The 26,216-nt window shown below is 41.5% G+C and overlaps 1 protein-coding gene across 1 annotated transcript in view; it reads left to right on the top strand.

Moving 5' to 3' along the window:
- Nucleotides 1–26,216, top strand: part of MNAT1 (MNAT1 component of CDK activating kinase) — a 199,286-nt gene that overhangs the window by 405 nt on the left and 172,665 nt on the right. The window lies entirely within an intron of this gene.

Here is a 26,216-nt window from a genome sequence, read left to right as displayed (position 1 = left end):
ATTTCCCTCCTCTCCACGGCAAGTGACAATTTGAACTATTTCCCTGTGCTGTTAACTGCGCTCGACAGAGGGTTGTTTGTCTGTGTGTAGTGTATATGTGTGTGTGTGTGTGTGTGTGTGTGTGAGAGAGAGAGAGAGAGAGAGAGAGAGAGAGAGAGAGAGAGAGAGAGAGAGAGAGAGAGAGAGAGAGAGAGAGAGAGAGAGAGAGAGATTTCACGCGGAATGTTTTTATTGGAAAGAGCGAAAGTGCTATGAAAACAAACTTACTGTGAGCGTACACACACAGATATACAGATATATATGGTAATTCTAGTGTGAGTTCCTCTGAAAACTCAGTCTTCTTGAACTCTCACTTGCGCTAGTGGGAGTTTGGTTAAATTATCACCACCAAAAAATGAGGGAAACCCACTCCAGACGGTTAATTTTGGAGATAAGATAACGGGAAGCATTTACTGCGGGCGCCGTATGTGCCAGGCACTGTTCTCCAGTATTTTGCAATCAGTTACGGCACTGCATTCCTTGCAGCAGACCCCACGATGTAAGGTTCGAGAATTCCCATTTCACAGGACAGGAGGCCAATGCTGCTCAAAATTACTTATTAAGTGGGCCCTGCTGGAATTGAAACTCGGGCGGGGCTGGGGGGGGGGGGGCTGACGCTGGAGCATCCTTTTGCTGGGGGGAGGGGACCAGAGGAGTGAGACTGAGTTCTGTGGGGTTTGAAGAGGAAACGCAGAATTGCAGAATAAATGCTGTTATTTTGAAAAATAAAGGTATTTCTTGGCACAAAGTTATGGTCAGATGTGGTTCAATAAAGGTTTTGGGGATTAAATGAACTATATGTTATGATACACTTTAGGGATGGAGCGGGAAGATGAAATCCACAAGTCCAGGTAGGTAGGTAATGTCTTTGGATATGACTCTGTACAAAAACGATTTGTTAGTCATTTTTTGGGTAAATCTTTATTTCCTTTTGCTTAGAAATATGGTAGCACTATCCTTGTGGGGCACTGTATGTAGACTTAGATTTTTTCTTTTCCTTTGGCCACACCTGGCTGTGCTCAGGGCCTGCTCCTGGCTGTGCGCTCAGGGATCACACATGTCTGGGCTTGGGAACCTTATGTTGTGCCAGAGATTGGACCCCAGCCCAAGCTTCCTATCCAGTGTACTTTTGTCCTGACATCAGGTGTTTAGAGAGATTTTCTTAATTTCTCTTCATTTTCTTGAATGACATTTGTTGCAGTATATTTTCAAGGAAAGTTGTGTTGTTGTTGTTTTTTTTTTAAGTCAGAGTACATTTAGATATAACTTACTGGAAGAAAATTTTGCTTACTAGAAAGTAGTCAGCTAGGGAGCATTATGTGATGTCTGTAAAAGAAATGGCATTTTATCAGACTGCTGCAAAATATTTATTATTATTTACTTTTTGGGCCATACCTGGCATTGCTGAAGGGCTATTCCTGGCTCTCTGTTTAGGGACTGCACCCTGCTGTGCTTTGGGGACAATAGGGTACTCAGGATTGAACCTGGGCCTCCCACATGTAAAGCATGTGCTCAGTAGGCCTTTGAACTATCTCCCTGGACCTCAAGTCTCTTTTTTTAATTTATTTTTTGCGGGGTGTAAGTGTGTGTGTGTGTTGCTGAGTATTAAATCCAGGGACTCATCCATGTAAAGTACTTGTTCTATACTGAGCTATATCCCGGGCCCTGGTTTTAAATTCTTTCTTTATTCTTTTTCGCTATACCTGACCGTACTCAGGGCTTACTCCTAGCTCCTCACTCAAGGATCACTCCTGGTGGGAATTGCAGAACTATATGGGGTGCCAGGGATCGAACTCCTGTTAGCCCTGTGCAAGGCAAGTGCCTTACCTGCTGTACTGTCTCACTGCCCCCTGATTTTTTCTCTGTTATTGTGCTCCCAGTGGTGCTTGGAAGTCCATGCAGTGCTGGGATTGAAGCCAAGGCTCCTGCATGAAAGCATGAATTCCAGCCCTTTGAGCCATCTTCTGACCTTTTCTTTATTTAAAAACATTAAAAAAATTTCTCCGCCCCAACTTCTCTGCCCTTTGTTTTTGTGGCTGTGGTGCTCACCTTGAATCACCTCTCAGGTAGCTATGCTTGCCTAGTTGGCCGCAGTGCTTGCTGAGGAGTGCTCTTCTTTAATTGTAGTACATTTTATTGGGGGGGAGGCGCACACCTGGCGGTGCTCAGGTTTATTCCAGACTCTGCACTCAGGGCTGCTCACACCTTTCACTCTTGGGGACTACAGGACTGCCTCAGGTGGTGTGTGGTGACCGTGTGGTGCTTGGGTTGCAACAGGGCCTGTGGCATGCAAGGCATGCACCTTACTTCTTGTGTTACCTCTTGGACCTGGCTTTAAATTTTTGATAAATATTGCTTACTTGTTTCCAAAAGAGATGCTATCAGTAATGCTTCCAACAGCTGTATTTAGTAATTTTATTGCTACGCATCCTTGCTGATATTGGATACGATTATTTAATTAATTAATTTATTGACTCACCATGAGATAAACCATTACAAAGCTGTTCATGATTGGGTTACAGTCATACCATGTTCCAACACCCATCCCTCCACCAGTGTACATTTTCCACCACCAATGTCTCCCGTTTCCCTCCCACCATGCCCCTCAACCTTCCTCCTGCCTGCCTCCAGGGCAGGCATCTTTCTTCCTCTCTCTCTCTCTCTCTCTCTCTCTTGCATTTGTAATACTTTGCAATACAGGTGCTAAGAGGTCATTGTGTTTGTTCAGGGCTTTCAGCTTTTTTTAAAGAATTTTTTTTTATAACTTTATTCAGTCATTAGTTTAGTTATAGACATTCAATATTCCAGCACCAATCTTCACCACGATTGCACCTTCTCACCAACATTATTTCCGACTTTCCCAACCACCTCTTGAGCCTGCCCATATAGCAGGCCCTCAGTGTAATTTATTTTACCTTGCTTATTATAAATAATTTGCTAAAAAGGATGATCAAAAAAGGTTTCATTAGAAGAAAGTTAATGAAGATTATTGTGGCTCACCATGTAGTCCTTAAGCCCTTGTGTATGACATTACTAAGGTGTTGTTACAGATTAAGCCTTCTGTGCTTATATTTTGTTAGTTGAGATTGGATACCTTCTACATTACATCCCATCCAATCTGGTAAGCTACTCCTGATTTATCAGTGTTACAGAGTTTGAGATGTCACGTGGCAAAAATTGTGACCACGTCCTCCAGGGTGTCCAAAATTTTTAACAGGGTGATACAGCTGGAGTTAAATTCTTAACTGTCTGGTGGCTTTGGGGCATGTATGTGACTGTGGGCCTCAGGAAGTACAGGGAGATGGGGAGGTAGCCCATCCCCCATCCCATGAAAGCTGGAGATTTCACTCACAAAATATGCATACCTGAATTTTTTAATGAATTTCTGGATGAGACTCGCCTGAGCAGTGGGGTCCAGCCGGGAGCCCTGTGGCGATTGTGGAGTGTGGAGGTTTTTGCTGCCGGGGCTCTCTTTGGGCAGGTGTTGGGGTTTACCTGCCTCACTCTGGGTTGCGCTGGGAGGACTCAGCCTTGTGTGGGATTCGGGAGAAATTCTTGTGCTTGTTGATCTCTTTTGAGATTTATTTCTAAGTCTCTGGATCATGGCTGGTGAGAGAGCTGACATGGTGCCAGAGGTGGTTTATGGATGTGACTTGACGTTGAGTATTTTTACTGGGAAGGTTTGTCTGGAGTAGCCTTTTTTTTTTTTAAACTGGGTGGCAGCTTTGGGTTTTGGGGTGTGGCAGTGGCTGCTGGGGCTTCCAGAGATATGGGGAGATGGGGGAAGTAGTCAATTCTGACCCCGAGAAAGCCTGGAGATTTCAGTCACAAAACCTGTATACCTGAATTTTCAGCAGATTGGTATCTTGGTGAGGTTTGTCCCAAGACAGTGGAGTTTGGCCAGGAGTATGGCTATGAGTGTGGATTTTGGGAGCAAGCAGCTTCTGGGGGCCCTGTTTTGGGGGGATGGTATGATTATTTTTAAAACATCTTTCTGTTCTGATAGAAAATCCAACATGAATTCTGATGTGAAATAGTCCATGAATAGTAAGAGTGTTGAGTTTATAAAGTCACTAATAGGCTTGAATTTGGCATTAAAACATTATTTTTAAGGGCCAGAACAATAGTACCGTGATTCGAGTTTATGTCTTGTATGTGGCCAACCCTAGTTTGATTTCTGGCACTCCGTATGGTCCCTGCACCTCACCAGGATTCCTGGGCACAGATCGAGGAGTTAGTTCTAAACACTGCTGAGTGTGGCCCATAAACTAAACCAAACCAAAAAGAAAACATTATTTTGAGGACTGGAAGATAGTGTATAGTGAGATTAGGGAGCATTCCTGGTAGGCTCTTTATGTGGGCTGGTTCAATGCCCAGCCACACATTTCCCCCGAGTACAACAGGGTATGAGTCCGGAGGCCCCCAGCACTGCCAGATAGCACGGGTAAGCCTGGCAGTGCAGGGCTCGAGTAGCACTGCAGTCTCAGCCCCTCGCACTGAAACAACAGCCCGGGTGGCCAAGAATTGCCGTTGGGGCTCCATTTTGGTGGTCCAACACCAAAAAATTATTTTAGGGTCAGAGATATTAGGTTATCTAATGCTGTGTAATGAATCACATTAAATCTAGGTTTAAGAACAGCAAACATTGGGTCGGAATGATAACACAGAGGCTAGGGCACTTGCCTTGCATGTGGCAGACCTTGGTGCGATCCCTGGCATTGCATATGGTCTCCCTGAACACCACCAGGAATAATTCCTGAGTGCAGAATCAGGAGTAAACCCTGAACATCACCAGTTGTGGCCCCGTAACAAAACAAAATCAATAAGCAAACATTATTTATTTTTATTTTTGGCGCTCGGGGGACCATATGAGATGTTGGGCATTACACAGGTTGGCCATGTGCAAGGCAAAAATGCTCCACTCACTGTGTTTTCACTCCAGCCCCCATAAAAATGCAAACATTATGTTATATATACAGTATCTGAGAGTCAAGAATCTGGGAGTGGCTTTAGTTGAGTGATTCTGGCTCAGGGTCTCTTACGATGTTGTAGTCAACACTGCAGAGAGGTTAAGGCATTGCCTTGCATGTGGCTGTGGCCAGGACAGTGGTTCAATCCTGGCATCACATATGGTACCCTGGGCACTGCCAGGTCTGGCCACTGCCCCAGATTTTATTTTTATCCCCTTTCCTTTCCTTTGTTGTTGTGATGCCCGGGGTGGCACACTTGCTGCTTGTGGTGGTGCCAGGGATTGGACTGGGTGATCACACTGACTGAGCCACACCTCTGGGTCCTGAAAACCTAGGCATTTTTATAACAATTATTTGTCTGAGAGGAGCAGAAATTACTTAGCATTACTATTTATATTTGTTATCTGATGCTGTGTAACGAATGAGTCCAGAATTTATATGGTTGAAACAGCAGACATTATCTTACACAGTGTCTGAAGTCAGGAATTTGGGAGTGGCTTCGTTGAGTGATTCTGGCTCAGGGTTTCTCATGAGGTTCTAGTCAAGCTGTTGTCTGTCACTGGCATATCTGGTTCCAAGGTCACTCACGTGGCTCTCGGCAAGTTTTCAGTTAGTCCCAGTGGACCTTCCTTAGGGCTCCTCATGGCATGGCTTGTCTTAGTGTTAATGACGCGAGAAAAAGAACCAAAAGCCACACAGCCTTTTATAATGGAATCACAGAGGTGACATTAAATTTATTTCTGCTACATTTTATTTAGCAACTCGCCAGTTCTGTTGCCACCTGGGAACTTATTGACGTATGAAAGTGAGTCCAGTGAGATAGGAGTCCCTGTGCGTGCTTGTGCCTCTGCCTACCGTTACTTGATGTTGTTTACTTTATTTTTTGTTTCGTATCCTTAAGAGCAAAGACGTTTCAGGAGGCACGTGCTTGTAGTAGTTTCACAAAAGCTAGTAACCGTAGGATTACTATTGGAAGTTAAATCAGGAATATTTAATAAGATAAAATTTTATTTTATTTTATATTTTTGCTTTTTTGGGTCACACCTGGCGATGTACAGGGATCACTCCTGGCTCTGCACTCAGGAATTACCCCTGGCGCTGCTCAGGGGACCGTATGGGATGCTGGGAATCGAACCCGGGTCAGTCGCATGCAAGGCAAACGCCCTACCCGCTGTGCTATCGCTGCAGCCCGATAAAATTTTATTTTTAAGTTACTAAGGACGTGTTGCAAAAATTGTTTTCCTTCCTGCTGTCTGTTTTTATTCCCCAAGTTTCTGTGCTTGGCACTAACTTCTTTTCTGGTTCCCTGTTTGTCTTTATTATTATTATTATTTATTTTTATTTTATTTTATTTTTGCTTTTTGGGTCACACCCAGCGATGCTCAGGGGTTACTCCTGGCTCTGCACTCAGGAATTGCTCCTGGCAGTGCTTGGGGGACCATATGGGATGCCGGGGATCGAACCCGGGTCGGCCGCGTGCAAGGCAAACGCCCTACCCGCTGTGCTATCGCTCCGGCCCCCTGTTTGTCTTTATTATTAAATAAAACAATTTTGGGGGGGCACACGCCTAGTGTCCTATTGATTCCTGGCACCATATAGTCCCCATAGCATTGCTGGGTGCAGTCTGAGACTGGGGGTGACCCTGGAGGCTTCTGTCTTTGTTGGGGTAGCCCAGGTATCCCTGGTGCCCAGGGTCCTAGCAGCCTTATATCCTCTGGCCCATCTCTGGTGGGGACCCTGGGCGTTCTGAGAACCATTTGGAAGGCCACTGCCCCCTGAAGAAAAAGAAAAAGAAAGTTTTGGTGGGAGGTACCATGCTTGGTTGTGGGCTACTTCTGGTTTTTGTGTGGGGCGGTTCGGGGGGTGGAGGGTGGGGAGCGTTGCTCCACACAATTGTGTGGTACTGGGTTATTGTGCTGGGACCTCCTGCATGCAGAACTAGAACTCAGCCCGTTGGGTTCTCTTTCCAACCCCCTTAATCTTTTTTAGTGTGAGCATTAGAAAAAAAATTATTTTTTTGGTTATATCTGTTGGTGCTTGGGATTATTGAGTACTAGGCTTGAACCTGGGGTTCTTGCATACATTGTGTGCACTCCAGCCTTTTTTTGATTGCTTTGGGTCACACCAGCAATGCTCTGGGATTGCTCCTGCATCTGTGCTCAGAGAGCACTCCTGGTGAGGACCTGGGGACCATATGAAATGCTGGGGATAAAACTGAGTTGTAAGACAAGCATCCTATTTGTTGTAGTGCCTCTCTGGCCCCACACTCCAGCCTTTTGAGCCATCTTCCGGTGTAATTGTGAGCATGTTTTGGTTTGATTTTGGGGTACATCTACTAGATGCAGGATTCAACACAATTATGCATATACTGTTAATATTGTTGATTGCATTTCACACAGTATCACATAATAAAATGTTCATCAGTACACACAAGATCTAATTTTAATTCACAAGGTATATCTCAGGTTCTGATAGAGATTGTTCCCTAGCACTTAAGTGAGGATCATCATTCCACAACATTTAGTGCCAGAGTTCAACCCAAAGTCCAAGTTGGGAGAATACTCTGCAATAGGCTTTTGTCATATAGACTTATATGAACCTAGTTGGGCTCCTGTGGCATCAGTGGTTGGCTAGATCAGAGAGATGATCAGGATGCATACTGGACCTATCCCTCGATGCTTGAGTATGTTGCTAGTGAGTGCTGACATGGTGAGAGGCATGCAGAGATTGTCTTTGTCTGTTGTCTAAATCCTCCTGCTTTCATGCACAGCTCTTGTCTACTCTTGACCTTTATAGGTTGGGAGTATGTGTGCCCCAGATTATCATAGGTTCCAGAGTCTCCTGATTGGCTGGCTTCCAGGAGTAGTTGACTATGCCTTATTCTCTTGTGCTGATTGGCCAGGTGGAGCTCTCATCCTTTGGTTGCCAAGTAGATGTCTCTCAGGTGTTAACTATAGTCTTTCCATTTCATTTTACGTTTTTATATGTTTTCATTAATCTGGTGGTATGTGGGCTACTCCCATTGTGTTGTTGGGGATTGTTCCTGGCAGTGGTTGGGGGATCATGTAGTGTTGGGTAGTGAAACTGAGTCTCTTGCCTGCAAAGCACAAGCACTAACTCTGTGAGCTGTCTCCCTGGCCTCTGTGAGTGTTCTTTTAGTTTTTTTTTTTTGTTTGTTTTTGCTTTTGGGGTCACACCTGGTGATGCACAGGGGTTACTCCTGGCTCTGCACTCAGGAATTACTCCTGGCGGTGCTCAGGGGACCATATGGGATGCTGGGAATCGAACCCGGGTCGGCTGCGTGTAAGGCAAATGCCCTACCCGCTGTGCTGTCGCTCCAGCCTGTTTTTTTTTTTTTTTTAACAGTTTTAAAATCCAGTTTTGGGGCTGGAGTGATAGTGTAGTGGGTAGGGTACTTTTGTCTAGCACTTCACTAACCTGGGTTTGATCCCCAGCACCCTTTGAGGTCACTTGAGCCCACCAGCAGTGATCTCTGAGTGCAGAGGCAGGAGTAAGCCCTGAGCCCTGCTGGGTGTGGCCCCAAACTTAAAAAAAGCAAACAACAATCTAGTTGTATATATTTACTACACGTAATAAATAGTTTTCCCTAGTTTTATGAATTATCGTTACATAACCTATATTAGCGTAAAATATACAACATAATGGCTTAATGTAAATATAAAATACAAATGATTGCCAGAAAAAGTTTAGTTGACTTCTTCACTTCTCAGTTGCAATTTTTTTTTTTGTGCTGAGAACTTCTAATATCTGCACTCTGAGGAACTTTAATATATACTGTACTGTATCATTAATTATACTCACCATGCTGTACATTCTATCGATAGCACAGTGGGTAGGGCGATTGCCTTGCATGCAGCTGACCCAGGTTCGATTCCTCCGCCCCTCTTGGAGAGCCCGGCAAGCTACTGAGAGTATCCTGCCCGCACGGCAGAGCCTGGCAAGCTACCCATGGTGTATTGGATATGCCAAAAACAGTAACAAGTCTCACAATGGAGACATTACTGGTGCCCACTCGAGCAAATCGATGAACAATAGGATGACAGTGATACAGTGATTCTGTACATTCTATCCTTCAGATAGAATGTGGTCCACTATCCTTCCACTTACAAAATAAATAACCTGGTCAGTTTTTTTTTTTTTTTTTTGCTTTTTGGGTTACACCCAGCAATGCACAGGGGTCACTCCTGGCTCATGCACTCAGGAATCACCCCTGGCGGTGCTCAGGGGACCATATGGGATGCTGGGATTTGAACCCGGGTCGGCCGCGTGCAAGGCAAACGCCCTACCCGCTGTGCTATCACTCCAGCCCCACCTGGTCAGTTTTTGAATTCATAATTTTACTCTTCTTTTCCCCTTGTGTTGTGATGCTGGGGGTTGCACATACTTTGCTTATCAATGCTTGCACACTTAGTTGCAGTGCTTGCTGGTGGTTGGTAGCACATATCACAATATGTGGTGTGCTTGCAGTTTACCTTGGAACTCACTGGGGGTACAGATAGCTCTAGTGTTTCTGTATGTTTATTTGCTTGGGGTCCTACTCGTTTTTACCTTCCACATATAAGTGACATCCAAGATTGTCTTTTTTCTCTCTGATTTATTTAATTGAGAACATATCCTCTTTGGGATTGATAACTTCTTAACTTGGAAAGTATTGCAAATCTTTTTTTACTCCCTCCTGCAGGTTTTATACTTTTGATGTCTCATTTTACATCTTTTTGGTTTGTTTGTTCATGTGTTTTGTTTTGGGCCACACCCCATGGTATTGCTCAGTGCTTTCTTCTATCTGTCTATCTCAGGAATATCCCCTGACAGTGCTCGGGGGACCATATGCATCAGGGGATTGATCCGGGGTTGGTCTCATGCAAGGCAGGTGCCTTTTTTTTTTCTTTTTGGTTCACACCCAGCCATGCACAGGGGTTACTCCTGGCGCATGCACTCAGGAATTATCCCTGGTGGTGCTCAGGGGACCACATAGGATGCTGGGGATCGAACCCAGGTTGTCCACATTTGAGGCAAACACCCTATCTGCTGTGCTATCACTCCAGCCCCAAGACAGGTGCCTTAACCCCTCTCCTGCCTCTAATGTTACATGATTTGTTTCGGGGTCACAGCCAGCAGTGTTCAAAGACTACTCCCAGTGCCTTGCAGGCATGGGGGATTTCCTTCCAGTGGTGCTTGGAACTCCCAGCATGCAGAGTACATGCTCCAGTCTTTTAAACTATTTGTGGCCCCTCATTTTACACCTTTATAGTATATGTGCCACTGATTATTGTGGTTTAATTTTATTGTTAATATTATTCTTGGTAGTACTCTGCTTGGAGCTAGATGGTGCTGCACTGTCAATGTGTGGGGGCCATGTGTGCCACAGGTTGAAGCTAGGACCTTGCGTGTGTAAGTCATGTGATCTACCACTGGGGCAACATCCCAACCCTTGTGCATATCTTTTGATCTTTATGCTTGCATTGTAAATGATTTATTCATTATTCTTACTATCACTGTTATCCCGTTGCTCATCGATTTGTTCGAGCGGGCACCAGGAACGTCTCTCATTGAGAGACTTATTGTTACTGTTTTTGTCATATCCAATACGCACGGGTAGCTTACCAGGCTCTGCCGCGCGGGCTCGATACTCTCGGTAGCTTGCCGGGCTCTCCGAGAGGGGCGGAGGAATCGAACTGGGGTCGGCCTCATGAAAGGTGAATGACCAATCGCTGTGCTATCGCTCCAGCCCTAATTCTTACTATATAATTACCCTTTCTAGTTAGTTTTGTTTCCTTTCATATAATTTTTTGCTAGTGCCATTTTTTTCAGTTAAAGAGGTCCCTTAGGCATTTCTTGCAAGACTGGTTTAGTGGTGACGAAATCCTTTAACTTTTGCTTATCTGCAAACTCTTAATACCTCCTTTAATTCTTTTTGTTTTTTGTTTTTTAGGCTATACCCCGAAGTGCTTGGGGTTATTCCTAGCTTGATTGTTGCTATTGGGGTTGCTTCAGTTGGTATTTGGGGAGACCAATGACCCAGGGCCTCCTGAATATGTGCTCAACCCTTTGAGCTGTCTCTGTAGTCCTTGCCCACAGTTTTGTGGAGGGTTCTAAGATAGTGTCACTAGATGCTGGAATTAGGGTTGCATGAATTTGCTAAAGTGATGCCTGCCAGTTTTCTCCCCAGGAGATAATTCCCAAAGCTTCCTACCTCTCAGGTGGATGCTATATTAGTTAATGGTGTTGAGGTCCTCCACTGAGTACCCCTTCAGACCACTTTTATTGTACAAGGTTCCTAGGTGAGTGACTTTGTTCTTGGTCCTTTTATGGACCCGTTTCCTGTAGTTCTTGGATTCTTTTTAGTATTTTTTTCCATCAGACATCCATACTCAATTCTAGGTGCTTATCTTTGCTGTGTATAGTCAAAAGCTTTTGGTGCCTGATGCAGGAAATGATTCCTAGGGAAAAGTTCCCCGCTCTTAGAACTTAGAATCCCTTTGGACCAGTAATCTTAACACCTCGATGTGAAGATTAGCTCTTTGGTAGAGCTTATCTCTCTTTCCTACTCATCTTGGTACATTTTTTTGGTCCTTTGTTGTGTTATTTTCAGTTTTTAGGTTTCCTTCCTTGTAAATTTTTTCATTTGTAGTTGTCGATTTGTTGTGTCTGTGGGGCGACTTGCCATCTCGCATTGAACTCTGAGTCATGATCTAGTAGTACTATTAGACAAAATACGGGAGCAGAAGGGAGGTAAAATTATGTATATGAAAATTAATAAAATAAATGAAAATACTTTTCTTCCTTAACTGCTCTTAGCTGATAGCATTTTTTTTTATCAGTTTAGTCAAGTACACTCAAAAACAGTTTGTGAAAATAAAAAAAGATTGGACTCTGTTTTTTTTTTTTTTTTTTTTGCTTTTTGGATCACACCCAGCGGTGCACAGGGGTTACTCCTGGCTCACGCACTCAGGAATTACCCCTGGCGGTGCTCAGGGGACCATATGGGATGCTGGGAATCGAACCCGGGTTGGCCGCATGCAAGGCAATCGCCCTACCCGCTGTGCTATTGCTCCAGCCCTTCTATTTTTTTCCTTTTAATTCAACAAGAGCTTTATCTCAATTCAGAAAAGGATAATTTCTTTCCCTTTGCTTATCAGGGATACTATATATTTTAAGGTAATAGACTTTCTTAGAGCCCCATGGGTATAGCTAGTGTAGCCTTAGTGGACCCTGAGCATAACTAGGTTGCCCTGGTGCTCCCCAGAACTTTACTGCCACATCTTCGGGCCCTAACTTTGAAGTCCCTGGCCCATTTAGCTAAGTATCACTGGGAGTAGTCACAAAGTCCCTGAACACATCATTAAAACATAAAGAAAAAAGAAGTGGGCTTGGGTCTTTCATAGAATTGTGAGGCCTAGTGAATTAAATGGAGTCAATTTTATCTAATTTATTTAATTTAATAATTCTCATTATTAGTCTTCCCAAATGCAGTTTGTCTTATGCAGATTGATATCTTCTGTGTACTAATTTATTTTATGTACTCATTATTTTAACTACAACTATACTACTCATTGTAATGTTTATTTGGCTTCAGGACTTAGTATTTTATGAATTCATTTTATTTATGTTTTGTTTTGTTTTTTGGTCCACACTGGGTGGTGTTCAGGGCTTTCTCCTAACTGCACTTACGCCCAGCCATGCCACGGGCTTACTCCTGGCTCTGTGCTTAGGAATCATTCTTGGTGATTCTCACAGGACCATTTGTGATGCTGGGAATTGAACCTGGGTCAGCCTCATGTAAGGCAAGCACCCTACCCTCCGCACTATCTCTCCAGCCCAGAACCAAAAATTTTAAACTAGCAATTCACTGTTCTTTCTATCAATATGTCTTCGGTTGATTAAAATACTTGGGACACCAATTATACATGTAGTGGAGTAACCCATGAAAAGAAAGACCTAGAATATGATGTCTCTAGATTGTGAGGTTGAGGCTGCAAGCCTATACAAAAATAGTATGTAGTGTGAACTGCTATTGGTTTTGTCAGAAGGATTAATAGTAAAGTGCTCACTCAACTTTTTTTTTTTATTGAATCACTGTGAGATAGTTACAAAGCTTTCATCTTTGCGTTTCAGTAATACAAAGATTGAACACCTATCCCTCCACCAGTGCACATCTTCCATCACCAATGTCCTTCATATTCCCCCCAACCTTGCCCTCCCACTGCCTTTATGGCAGTTTCCCCCATACTCTCTCTCATAATGCTTTTGGGCATTATGGTTTGCAATACAGATACCGAGAGGCTATCACATTTGGTCCTCTACCTACTTTCAGCACACATCTCCCATCCCAAGTGATCCCTCCAACCATTTTTGACTTAGGCACACTCTATTTTTTTTTTTTTTGCTTTTTGGGTCATACCCAGTGATGCTCAGGGGTCACTCCTGGCTCTGCACTCAGGAATTACCCCTGGCGCTCCTGAGGGGACCATATGGGATGCTGGGAATCGAACCCAGGTTGGCCACGTGCAAGGCAAATGCCCTACCCACTGTGCTATCACTCCAGCCCCAGGCACTGTCAATTTTTAAAAGAAGCTTAGATAGGGCTGGAGTGACAGTACATGGTACATCGGTGAGGGTATTTTCCTTGCACGTGGCTGACTTGGGTTTGATCTGTGGCACCCCATATAGTTCTCCGAATCTGTCAGGAGTGATCCCTGAGTATTGAGCCAGGAATAAGCCTTGAGCACTGTCGGATGTGCTCCCCAAACAAAACAAAACAAAAAAAAAAGAAAAAAGAAGCTTAGGCAGGCTGGGAGATGGCAGGGAAGGCCTTGCATGTGGCCATTCCTGGTCTGTCCCCAGCACCATATATGGTCATCAGTAGGAGTGCTCCCTGACACAGCCAGGAGTGAACCCTGGCCATGGCTGGGTGTGGTTCAACTACCCCTACCCCCATAAACAAAAAAGGAGATGCTTGGAAATTAGAGTTTCAGCTCTGTTTTATACTTGCTCCCACTTTTGCAAACAATGGGGAAATGCAAGGATAGAAAAGATTGTATAGTTATTACCTACCTGGCTAGCTCCATTTTCTTACTACTACGTAAGTCTCAGGTTTTTTAAAATTTTTATTCTTTTTACAAAATAAATTCTTAGCAATGTAATGCAACTAGATTGCAACTCAAACCATTTTCTGTAAAAAAAGATTACTATTGTTTTATGAAGTTATAATTAATTTTTCTACTACTGTGATTCTAATCTATATACCAAAACAGATATTTTGTAATAATTTTCTACTAATTCTGCGTTTTATCATATTTTTCCTTGAACAGTGTCATAGTATTTGTTTATTTGAGGTACAATTTTGCAAATCTGGAAGCCTACGTGTATTATATTGCTTATTCTTGAAATGATTTGGAGGATTATTTGATTATTTTATATTACTTGTATTTTGAAAATTTCTTTTTTGATAGTGTATCAAAATATATTTTATGTATAGTACAAATAATATTTCCTATAAAATAGCAGAAAATCTACAATGTAATAAACTTTTTAGAAATTTGGTATTGTATTTGCTCTTAGAACATGTACAAGAGAATTGTAAAATGGTTGCATATCTCACTCAAATTTTTTTAGAACACAAATATGATAGTGGTTATATCATTGAAAATTAATGAGGGCTCCATCAATATGGTGCAGTGCCTCTGCATCACTGATTTATGTATATTTAATGAGTCTGCTATTCTGATTCCAGGTAACTGAAGGAAACAGCATCTAGCACTAACTGATTTACTTACAAACCATCCCATTAAAATATAAATGTCTTGAAATCTACCAGTGTTAAATATAATTTCTTCTTAATAATTCTGGAACTTTTAGCTATAACAAAGGAAAACAAAGCATCAGTGTTTATTATTGTTTTAGATATTACCCAGACAGAGCATCAGTGTTTATTATTGTTTTAGATATTATCAAATATTTATTTTTTGTTTGTTTGTTTTTGGGGCCACACCCAACAGTTCTCTAGGCTTATTCCTGGCTCTGCACTAAGGGATCACTTCTGGTGGGGCTCGGGGGACCATATGTGGTACTGGGGATCAGCCCAGCTTGGCCACATGCAAGAGTCTTCCTCGTTGTATTATCTCTTTGGCACTCCAAAATGTGTTTTATTTGATTTTACTTATTGCCAGAGTTCAATGGAATTAGGTAGTAAATAATGGAAAAACACTTTAAAAAGTGAGGTCAGGGGCCAGGAACGGGATTCAATTGTAGTGCCTCATGAGTACGTAGTGCATATGCCTCCTGAGGAAGTCTCTTGGTTTGATCCCTTGACACTGCAAAAGGAGTTTAAAAAAGTGGCAATAGGATTGTGAAGTGTGACATGACAAAAATATTTTTGAGATTTATGAGAGCATAAGTGAATATTAGTTGGAGGTATTGGTCTATATTCCTTGACACTTGGGTTATCCTTTCTGTTGTTTGTTTTTAGGCCGAGGCTGGCTATGCTTAGCGTGTACTCTTGGCTCAGGGATCACTCCTGGCAGGCTCAGGGGACCGTATCTGGTGCTGGGAATTGAATGTGAGTCAGCTGTGTGCAGTGCAAGCAAGATGCTTCTATTTTAAAATGTCCATTTTGTAAATTTTATTGAAATGATCTTAAAAGACATGTGATAAAAGAAAAACCTACACATTGCTTTCATTTGTAATGTTTTTTTCTTTTTGGGCCACTCAACAGTGCTCAAGGCTTACTCCTGGCTCTGAGCTCAGGGGTCTGCAGGCAGACTTGGGGGTACCATGTCGGATGCCAAGGATCAAATGCTGGTCTGCTGCTGTACTCTCTCCAACCCCTACATCTTGCTTTTAAAGGACATTAATTTTAATTTACCTTCTGATTCTTTTAAGTATTTGCTCCAAAAAAACAATTGGATATGAATCAGTTACTTATAAAGTGTAATTTTTACTGAACAGAAATATGCTGAGCTACATGTTACTTTTCTTTATAAAAAGCCAATGTTGCCAGTCAAAAGAATGCCTAACTCACTTTTTTCTTTTTTTTTTTTTTTTGTGAATAAGGGATAGAACCAATGACTCTCACATGCAAAGCATATGCTGTGTCACTGAGCTGCATATGACCCCTTTAATTAATACCTTAAAATTTAACAAAGTACATTGTTGGTAGGTGAAGATTTTTAAATTTATATTTGCTTTATGTCTGAATGATTGTTAACAAAGAGAGTCAATTTCTTTAGAAAGTTGAGGTTGATAAGCAACATTTTAAAGATGAAAAATTATTACTCAAGAAAGTTTAAATATATTTCAAAGATTTATGGGAGTCTTGTGATGCATTTAATATGTATAAGTTAATACATATATAAAATATAATACACTGCAATAGATGTTTCTGCATTATTCAGATTATGAGTTTCTTATTTCTCATAATTGTATCTGGCACATTCATTAATACTTAATTCCTTCTGGAGGTTAATTGCAAAAAGCAATCTATGTAACGTCCTGCCACTAAATGCAAAAATGTACAATTTATAGTATGAGTGGTGTCAACAATAATAAATTGCCACAGTTTGTGTAAGCTTACTGCTACTTTCTCCCTTGGGAAATATATTATTTAAATATTTTATTTACTTTATGTATTTTAACCTTGCATTACTTGGAATTAGTATAGAAACATATTTAGATAATAAATATAGAATTAGGAGTATGTATCACTGTATCACTGTCATCCTATTGCTCATCGATTTGCTTGAGCAGCACCAGTAACGTCTCCATTGTGAGACTTGTTGTTACTGTTTTTGGCATATCGAATATGCCACGGGTAGCTTGCCAGGCTCTGCCGTGCGGGCGAGATACTCTCGGTAGCTTGCTGGGCTCTCTGAGAGGGATGGGGGAATCAAACCTGGGTCTGCTGCGTGCAAGACAAATGCCCTACCCACTGTGCTATCACTCCAGTCCTATTGAAATGTACTAAAATTAATTACTTAGCTCAAGGAAGACACAGATGAAATTATAAATGTATGTAAAAATCAAGATTTTTTTCTACCAAAAGACAGAACTTGGTATTAAACTATTGCATTTTGTTTGTTGCTATTGCTGGAGTAGTTGTGCTGCCCCAACCCCAGCCTTGGGTGTAGCCCTGGGCCTCAGATAAGCAAGGCTAGTACTCTAACACTGAGCTGCATCCCTGACCCAACTTGTGCTTTAAAAAAGCAATAAAATAAAACTGTCTTTGCTAATACTTTGTTTCTTATTGCTTATTCCTTGATGGATTTTTGTTTCTAAATTATGCTTAGTGTGAGAGATTTTGGTGAAGTGATCAACAGTAACACCTAGTACTAGGGATTATATCAGGACCTCACAACATGTGTCCCAATGGGCTACATCTTGGCCCCAACCCATCAACTTAGAAATGAAAGAAACTGGAGGGCCTGAGAGCTCAGTGGATTAGAGTTCATGCTTTGCATGCAGGAGGCCCTGGTTCAATCCCTGGCATCGTCTTTGATTGGTCTTCAACTCACAGAGCCAGTAGTAGCCCCTGAACACTACAGGATATGTCCCCCAAATAAAATAAAACAAAGAAACTGGAGCTACATTCTTGTGTTACCAGTGATGTGATATAACCTAACCAAAGCTTCTTTTTGTTTAGTTTCCTTCTTTTTTTTCTTTTTTTACTTTGTTTTTTTGTTTTGGGGCCCCACACCCAGCTGTACTCAAGAATCACTCTTGTCTGTGCTCAAGGGACCCTTCCGTGGTGTAGGGGATCAAATGGGTATGCCATGTGCAGGGCAAGCACCTTATCCCTTGTACTTTGACTTCCAAAGACTCTTTTTGACCCCCAGGTTCTTAAGTATAAAATTGTGATTAAAAATGATCGACTTTATGGTATGAGTTCTGTAATTCAGAGTTTCTTTATGAAAAATTAAAAACTATTTGTGATGGTAATTTAAAAGTATACTCAGCGTATTTACTAGCCAACTAATAAATAGTAGTAGTAGTAGTTTCTGCACATGTATTTTTTTTTTTTTTGCTTTTTGGGTCATGCCTGGCGATGCACAGGGGTTACTCCTGGCTCTGCACTCAGGAATTACCCCTGGCTGTGCTCAGGGGACCATATGGGATGCTGGGATTTGAACCTGGGTTGGCCGCATGCAAGGCAAACACCCTACCCGCTGTGCTATCTCTCCAGCCCCTGCACATGTATTTCTTATTAAAGTTTTTTGGTTTGTCTTTGGGCTACATATAGCAGTGATCAGGGCTTATTTCTGGCTATGCACTTAGGAATCACTCCTGATGGGGCTCAGAGGACCATTTGGGATGCTGCAGATTGAACGAGGGTTAGCTTTGTACAAGGCAAGTGCCCACTTGTACTATCTCTATAGACCCTCTTTTTTATTTTTCTGTTTTGGGATATACCTGGTGATGCACAGGGGTTACTCCTGGCTCATGAACTCAGGAATTAACTCTTGGTGGTGCTCGGGGGACCATATGGGATGCTGGGAATTGAACCCGGGTCGGCCGCGTGCAAGGCAAATGCCCTACCTGCTGTGCTATCGCTCCAGCCCCCTAGACCTTCTTATTAAAAAAATTTAAACACAAATTGGATTGTGCTATCTTTGCATGCTTGTTTGAGTATTTCTTGGATTGGAGCCAAATATAGCTCAAAAGTTTGAGTGCCTGCCGAATGCTTGTTGGACGCTGGGGTTCAATTCATAGCAGTGAAGCCTTCTGAGCACTTTTAGGAGCAACCTCAGGCACAGAATCAGAAGTATCCCTTGAGCACAGCTGAGTGTGGATATTCCTTCTCCCAAATAAGCAGTTGGCTTCTCGTTTTTGAGCATACAGAAATATATTTTTAGGGTTGTAGACTGTTCCATTTTTTAAAAATGCATTATTTTATGGAATTTTGGGTTATTTCAGATGTTTAATATTATAATTTGGGTGCATATTCTTTATGTATTTACAGAGTATATTTATAGAATACATTTCTACAGGAGATCCTGTATTTAAAATTTTGGCAGATAATTACCTTTTTTTTTCAGTTTGGTTTGCTTTTTCAACTTTTTATTTACTTTTAATTATTTTTGTTTGTTTGTTTTTATAGTCACATCTGGCTGTGTTCAGAGCTTACTCCTGGCTCTGCACTCAGGAATTCCTCCTGGCGGACTCAGGACCAGATGAGATGCTTGGGCTGGAAAAAAGTGTGCCCGCATATAATGAAAGTGCCCTGCCCATTGTACTATTGCTCTGGTCCATCTTTTTTTTGAGTTTTGAGGCAGAATTGATGTTTCCTAAATTACACACGTTTAAAGTGTATGTTTTGATGTATTCATTCTAAAATGATCAGCAAATTAAAATAAGAAATTTCTATCTCTCACCTTCCCCCCAGTTAAAATTTGTTTTGGGGGACCATAATCATTTGTGCTCAGAATTTAGTCCTGGCTCTGCATTGAGGAATCCCTCTTGGCAGAGCTTGGGGGACCATATAGAATGTGAAGGATCGAAGCCATGTCTACCTCTTGCAAGGTGAGCGTCTTATCTGCTGTACTGTCTGTATAGTCCTGCTGCCCTAATTCATTAATGCTGTTTTTTAGTTGATTTTTCATCCTACCCCCATCCCTAGGAAACTGATTCGGTCTGTTACAAAGTTTTAGTTTGCTTTTGCTCTACTATTTCATGGAATCACATAGTATTGTTTTTATTTTACTTTCTTTTACTCAGTTACTGAGTTCATCTTGTTTTGTTGTGTCAGTGATTCATTACTCTTTGTGTAGATAAATTTATATGATCCACTTGTAGTGGTTTTTGTTCTTAGCTATTACAAAATAGCTGTTACGAACTTTTATGTAAAAGTCTTATATGAACATACTCTTCTCTTGGATAAAAATGTAGGAGTGGAATGGCTGAGTTATGTGGTAGGGATGCATGTATTTAACTTTTTATTTGTATATGTGTCCATTTTGGGGGCCTCCTCAGTGGTGCAGGGTACCACAAAAGTTATGCTAGTGAAGCTTGGGATGCTACATAGTGCTGGGATTGAACCTGGGACCCTTTTCATGCCAGGCATGCACTCCAGCCCTTTGATCTATCTCCTTGCCTCATATTATATATTGACACCTGGGATCTGAGTTACTTATTTCTGATATTAAGTAAGAGATTTTTTGTTTTGTTACTGGGCTAGACCTGTTGATGCTGAGGGCTTTCTCCTGGCTCTGCATTTAGGAATTGTTCCTAATGGTTTCCGGAGGGTCCTATGGGATGCTTGGGATTGAACCTGGGTTGAGTGCTTGCAAAGCAAGTGCCCTACCAGCTGTACTCTCTCTCTAGTCCCAAGATTTTTTTCCCCCCACACTCAAAAAAATTCAGCACCTCGAGGCTGGAGTGATAGTACAGCAGGTAGGGTGTTTGCCCTGCACGCAGCTGACCCGGGTTCGATTCCCAGCATCCCATATGGTCCCCTGAGCACCACCAGTAGTAATTCCTGAGTGAAGAGCCAGGAGTCAGCCTTGAGCATTCCCTGGTGTGACCCAAAAAGCAAAAAAAAAAAAAAAAAAATTCAGCACCATTTGTTGAAATCAATCCTTCCTTCCTTCCTTCCTTCCTTCCTTCCTTCCTTCCTTCCTTCCTTCCTTCCTTCCTTCCTTCCTTCCTTCCTTCCTTCCTTCCCTTTGGATCGCCTTAGCTTATTGTTAAAAAAATTAATTTGCTAAATAAATATGTTTGTATTTCTCAGTCTTTGATTTGGTTCCATTGATTTACATTTTTTTTTTTTTTGCCAGTATAACCTTTTCATTTTCAGTATTTATTTAGCAGTATTTATTTGGAATTTATTATTTATTTTCAGTATTTATTTGGAATACTGTCAATAGAATTTCTGGCATACAGTGTTCCAGCACCATCATCAGAATGCAAGCATCCCTTCAGCAGTGCTTTAACACTCCAAACTTAAGCCCCATCCCACCCACTCCCCTCCATCTTGACAAATTCACGTCTATAGGCTGACTCTCATGGGCTATTGCTATTGGTCATTTGTTATACCCTTGCTCTTTCTTTATATAGGAGAAAGACGATTCTGTATTTGTCCCTCTTCCTCTAATTGACTTCATTCAGCATGATACCCTTTAGTTCCATCCATTTTGCAGCAAATTGCATGGTTTCATTGTACCTTATAATCTCAGTAATATTCCATTTTGTTTATGGAATAATTTCCTTTTTGGAGTGTAGGATGGCACACCTGGTGATGCTCAGGTGGTATTCCTGACTACTTAGGAATGACCTTGGTGGTGCTCAGGGGACTGTATATAACGCTGGGAAATAGAGTTGCAGAAGAGGTAGCTGCATTCAGGGCAAGAAAGAGCTTATCTCTCTGTCCCACACCGTTGTTTCTTTATCCATTCATTTATTCCTGGACAATTGGGTTGTTTCCAAATCTTGACTACTGTGAATAGTACTGCAATGAACATAGCAGTGCAGATATGTTTTCGAAATAATGTTTTGGTCTCTTAGGATAGATGCCAAGAAGCTGGGTCATATGGAAGATGAATTCTTAATTTTCAGAGGAGTCTCTATACTGTTTCCAAGAGAAGCTGAAAAAGATGATATTGCTGAGTGGATAGAATTCCCTTTTTCTTACATCTTTGCCAGCAGTGTTGTTTCTACTCCTGTTTTGGTGTGTGCCAGTCTCACAGGTGTGAGGTGATAATCTCAATGTTGTTTTGATTTGAGTTTCCTTGATGATAAGTAGAGTACATATTTTCATTTGTGTTCTGTTGGCTCTATGTCTTCTTTGATGGTATGGCCTTATCCCATTTTTTTTCTTCCTTTTTTTTTGTGTGTGTATTGGGGTTATATCTTATGATACTAGGGCTATTTTTGACTCCTTGCTCAGGAATGACCCCTGGCAGTGCTCAGGGAATCATAGGTGGTGCCAAGTATTTGAGCCAGAATTGTGGCAGTCACAGCAGAATGCAATGCAAGTGCTTTACCTCCTTTACTGTCACTCTGGCTCCAACTATCACTCTTTCATGAGAGGGAAGTTTTGTGCCACACCCATTGGTTGTTCCAGGGTTGTTTCTGCTCTGTGTTTGGGAATGACTTTTGGCAGTGCTTGGGGATTTGAACTGGGATGAGAGGGTGCAAGGGAAGAGCCTTAGTCCCTGCACTGTCTCTCTGCCCACTGCTCTAATTTTTTTTTTTTAACAGGGAACAGTTTTTTGGGCATTTTTTTTATATTTTATTTTCATAAAGTAGTTCACAATAGCCCATTACAGGTAATATTCAAGCACCCACTCAACCAGTGAGTATCTTCCCACCACAATACGAGGGAAGTGTGTGAAGGTTTTTGTATTTCATTCTGAGGCCATTTAAACCTGTATATAAGAGAATACAAGCAGGTGTGTTAAGACCAAACACATGTGTGCTGCTTGAGGTACATCAGTGGGCTAGAGTATAAGAGGTTGGGCGCTCCAGGAAATACTGTGTTGATCTCTTCCGGAAGTTTTGTTTTATAGTCTCTGTATCTTGGCCATTGATGATATTACATAGCACGGGGTGGGGGGGGCAGTTTGTGGGTGTTACTGCCAAGGAGGCCCAGTCCCGATCCGAGCAGGCTTGGAGATCTCAACTATGGGTCCCGCATACCTGGGTTTCTCTGTCCTTTCCTTCATGGGTGAGGCTGGTCCGAGCATGTGGAGAGTGGCTTTGAGCATGGCTGTGGCTGGGTTCTGGAGGGTTTCGTCTGCCAGGGCTCTGCTTGGGGCGGGGAGGGAGACTTAACCTGGCCCCGTCCAAGGGGCCCCGGTGAAGACAGCCTGGTGTGGGGGCAGGAGATTCTGCCCACCTCTCTAATTTTTAAAAAAAAAAAATTATTTTTTTATTTTTTATTGAATCACCATGTGGAAAGTTACAAAGCTTTCAGGCTTAAGTCTCAGTTATACTATGCTCAAACACCCATCCCTTCACCAGTGCACATATTCCACCACCAGGACACCTCTCTAATTTTTGATAAATATTTTTTATTGTTAGTTTTTGCAAGTGGGTATCTTGGATATTAGCCCTTTTTCAGGCTTGTGGTGAATAAATTTTTTTTTCCATAAGATGCCTTTTTTATTTTGTGTTAATGTGTCTTGTACAGAAGCTTCTTAGTTTGGTCCATTCCCTTTTGTTTATTTTTGCTTCTGTTTTCTTGGTCAGTGAGTCATTGAGTCATTGAAGATGCCTCTAGTATGAATATAATATAGGAATCCTGCTTATGTTTTCCTTGTTATAACTTACAGATTTGGATTTAATATGAAGGTCTTTAGTTTGAATTAACATTTTTTGTATGGTGTAAGATAGGGATTAAAATTCAATTTTTTGGCCTGTGGCTAATCAATTTTTCTAGCACCATTTGTTCAAGAGACTCCATGTTCATAGACCTCATAGACCTAGATCCTGCGTTGAAGATTAGCTATCCATATACCAAAGAATCTGTCTTGGGACTTTCTGAGTCTGTTTTGATTCCAGTACCACATAGTCCTTATTACTATAGTTTTATTGTATAATTAAAATTTTTCATAGAATTTTTCATCATCTCTTTTCTCAGAATTGGTTTGACTATTTGTGGAATTTTATTACCCCATATAATTTTTTTTTTTTTTTTCTTTTTGGGTCACACCTGGCGATGCACAGGGGTTACTCCTGGCTCTGCACTCAGGAATTACCCCTGGCTGTGCTCAGGGGACCATATGGGATGCTGGGATTTGAACCCGGGTCGGCCGCGTGCAAGGCAAACGCCCTACCCGCTGTGCTATCTCTCCAGCCCCAACCCCATATAATTTGACAGCATTTGGTCCATGTCTTTAAAAACAAGTCATGTGGATCTTATGGGATGCACTGAATCTGTGTAGTGCTTTGAATAAGATGGTAATTTTAGCAATGTTGATCCTTTTAGGAGCTGGAGTAATAGGACAGTGGATAGGGTGCTTGCCTTGCACACAGCTGACCTGGGTTCAATTCTAAATGGTTTCCTGAGCCAGAAGTAATTACTGAGTGCATAACCAGGAGTAATTATCCCTGAGCATGTCCAGGTGTGCCCACCAAAGAGCAAAATCAAAAGTAACAGCAGCGACAACAAAACAGTGTTGATCCTTTCATATCATGAATAGGAGATGTGTTCCATTTCCTTGTATCATCTATTTTAAAATAGTGATATAGGTTTTTTTTTTTGTGTGTAAGTCTTTTATTCCTTTTTTTTGGGTATAAGTCTTTTATTCCTTTTGTCATATTGATGCCTAAGTAACTGATTTTTTTTTTTGCAAAACAGTGAGTAGAATATCTTTTTCATTTTTTAAAATTTTTGTCTTCTACTTCATTGTTGCATATATCTGCAGTTTGAGTTTGCCACTTCACTGCACAGTTTATTGGTTCTCAGAGTTTATAAATCTCTCTATATTTTATAGTCTTTAGGGTTTTCTAGTTTTTCCCTCTCCTCTGTCGCTAAGATTTTCTAAGTCAAATATCATGTCATTTGCAACTACTGATCATTTGGCTTCTTTCCTGTTTTTCTTTTTTATTGGGTTGGTGGGGAGTGCAAACTGTTTCTATTGAGGTTTATTCATGGCGGAATTCAGGGGACCAGTGGGGTGCCAGAGATTAAACCTGGGTTGGCTTCATGCGAGGCAAGTGCCTTATTCACTGTACTGTGTCTCTGACCCCCATCTGAATTCTTTTTCAACTGAGATCCCTTTAGTAACTTTTTCTTGCCTAATTGCTGTTATGAGCCCTCCAATATTATTTGCCATACAGAATTTTTAAATGACTTCAGCTTTATGGGCAGCCTTGCTAACAGGTAATGTAAATTCTCCAACTTTGTTTATTTTAAAAATTGTTTTGGTTATTTTATATACATTTCAGAATTGGGTTGTCAACTTTTCTAAAAGTGACTGCTGGAATATTGATTGGAATTGCTTTAAGTTTGGAGAGACTTGCCATCTTAACAATATTGAGTGCTCTAATCAATGGACATAACGTATCTTTTCATTTTAATCTTTAATTTCACTCAGCATTGTTTTGTAATTTTCAATGTAGAGGTCTTAGATAACATAGTTTTAAAGAGATATTGTATTTTTTTGTTTTCTTATATGTAGAGTTGTGTTTTTCTAATGGCTTTTTACTGGTATGTAAGAATACAATTGAATTGTGTGTATTATCTTTATATACACACTCTATTCCATTTGTTGCAGAGCTTAATTTTAGAGTCCTGGCATTTTACGTGTAAACAAATGATATCTTCTGTAAAGAGTACTTTTTACTTCTGTCATTCCGGTCTTATTCATTTATTTAGCTTTTAAGGCAGTGGTGAAAAGGGACATTCCTGCCTTCTGTTTGGTGGATAAAATTCTGCCTTTTCTCATTAAATATGATACTTGCACAGTAGGCTGCAGTGTTCGCTGGGGTCCTACACTTTTTGGTTTTGGTGCTTGTGTGCATACCTGCCAGAGGTTGTATGTGCTTGTCTTTCAGTTGTGGTGCGTGCCAGGAGCCAAACACTGTAGTAAGGGCGCTCACACATGTGTTCTCTTATGTGTTGCACTCGTGGCAGGGGTGGCTGAACATTTTCTTAGTTACAGTGATCCCTGGGGGGTTATACTTGCATACACCAGATTGGTCATTGGAAATTGCTTTGCAATGCTGGGTATCACAGAGCTTCGAAGATTTTCCTTATTCTTGTGGGTAGTTCCAGGATCAAACTCATAGTCTCACATTTGTAAGGCCTATCGCTTAGCCACTGAACCGTCTTCTGGTGTCCTTCTTACATTTTGGTATTAGAATTGTTGGTTTCTTAGAGACAGCCATAGTGGTGTATTAGCTCCCTATTTCTTGTAATAAATTGTTTCAAAATTTAGTAATTGAAAATATCTCACAATTTATGTGTTAGGAATTCACTAGTATCTTAGCTGGAAAGTTCTAGTTCAAGGTTTCTCACAGTATTATTGTTGTTTGTTTTGTTTTTTGGCCACACCCAAAAACTCAGTTCTGTACTCAGGATTTACTGGTCTGCTCTGGGACCATATGGAATACTGGGGATCGAATTTAGCTCAGCCTTGGACAGAGCTTAGCCCTTTGAACTAAGTCTACAGCCTCAAGGCCCCTCACAAGGTTAGAGTCAAGATGTGGGTTGATGCCATATCCCCACTTGACTTTGGAAGAAAAACTTCC

The sequence above is a fragment of the Sorex araneus genome, chromosome 3, assembly GCF_027595985.1.
Source record: "Sorex araneus isolate mSorAra2 chromosome 3, mSorAra2.pri, whole genome shotgun sequence".
Lineage (NCBI taxonomy): Eukaryota > Metazoa > Chordata > Mammalia > Eulipotyphla > Soricidae > Sorex > Sorex araneus.
Note: the sequence above shows the minus strand (reverse complement) of the source record. Positions and strands in the feature narration are given on the sequence as shown.